Source organism: Poecilia reticulata, unplaced genomic scaffold (genome assembly GCF_000633615.1).
Source record: "Poecilia reticulata strain Guanapo unplaced genomic scaffold, Guppy_female_1.0+MT scaffold_2349, whole genome shotgun sequence".
In the NCBI taxonomy this organism is placed as follows: Eukaryota; Metazoa; Chordata; class Actinopteri; order Cyprinodontiformes; family Poeciliidae; genus Poecilia; species Poecilia reticulata.
In genome coordinates, this window is record NW_007617077.1 from 1 (window position 1) to 1,378 (window position 1,378).

Genomic DNA, 1,378 nt, shown 5'->3' on the forward strand with positions numbered 1-1,378 from the left:
CGGGCCGCCCCCCCTCCTAACCCAGCTGGTCCTCGTATTGCTTACGGAAGCAGTCTCCTGCAGGGAAGAAGTCCCAGCATCTCTCCTGGTACATCTTCCACACGTACGACTCCTGGAAGAGGAAACGGGAAACGTTCGGTTGGTTGGGATGAAAAATTCAGCAAGGCGAGAAACCAGTGGTGTAAAACTTTCACTAAAGTTCATTGACTTTTTTATTTTATCTGATCAATGCCGCATTTTCCGGCGCATTAAGCGAAACAAAAACAGGTCAGTCAAAGCACAGTGCGTACACTGCAAAAACACAGTTCACTTGAAATAAGACAAAATTWACTTAAAATTAGCTTTGTAGCTACAAATRGAGGCTAGTTCCAGTGGCAGATTATTTAACTTAGAACAAGASATTTTTTCCCAAAAGATGTTCAATATTATTATTTAAGGATTCATTGATACTTTAGCAGGTTTTATCAATACATTCTGGCACAACCGGCCCTTTAAGAGTGTTCATGATCAGGATTTGGTCCAAACTGCATCCTGTAGTTGAGGCCACAAATGGCCCCCTAACCTCATTTTGGACACCGCTGGCTTAGACCGTCAGTAGCTGCATTTCCATTGAATTTAAAATTGTACAAAATGGAATTATAAACATAAAAAGGAACTTATTCCACAGTCCTGATCAACAAACCTATTTTCTATAAATCGGAATTAGTTTTTTACAAACGGCACATCAAATAAAAACAACTTAAACCTCAGGTGCACAGATATTGTCAAAGCGATCCCACGCATTGCTTCATTCCCCTGCAACATTTCAGCCCACTTGAAATGTTGCATAAGTAAAAAACCCGAGACCGGAGCTTCCTGTCTGTCCTCTGCTGTCTTAGTGTGCAGAGGCACCAACAGACGGAGGTTTTCACGTACCTGACCCGTGTGTTCAGTCTCATCCTTGTTGATTAGGTACATCAGGAAGAACCTGCACAAAGGAGGGCAGGAGTTCATTAAAATATTGAAAATATTCCTGTTTTAAGTGTGTTGCTGCTCTTACAGGTAGTTGGCCAGGTTGTGCTCTTGCAGGGTGTGAGTTTCAAACCCGTGAGGCGTCCGATCAAAGTAGTCGTTCCCGATGCCGCAGATGAAGCATTTGGTCTGATGGAAACAATCGGGTTACATATTCGGATTTTAGAAAGTGTCAGAACTTTTAAGTGCATTTATATATATATATTCTGTATCCCCACTTTTATTTTGAGTACTGAGCAATAAATTAATCGCTAATTTCCATTACAGTATTTTTTGAAATGCAGTTTTGCTTACYAAGATGTCATAACCCATTTTAATYGTGGTTTTTATTGTAGGTGGTTTTTTATTTCTGCTGTGTTTATCGTTT

The 1,378-nt window shown here is 40.5% G+C and overlaps 1 long non-coding RNA gene across 1 annotated transcript; it reads right to left on the reverse strand.

Annotated features, from left to right (window-relative positions):
• Positions 1 to 6: 6 nt before the first annotated feature.
• LOC103461567 (uncharacterized) lies at positions 7 to 1,322 on the reverse strand. The gene is made up of 3 exons (XR_533143.2): positions 1,040 to 1,322; positions 916 to 967; positions 7 to 112 (listed from the first exon to the last, which is right to left on the reverse strand). It is a non-coding gene; the product is annotated as an uncharacterized LOC103461567 (long non-coding RNA).
• Between the last annotated feature and the right edge of the window lie 56 nt (positions 1,323 to 1,378).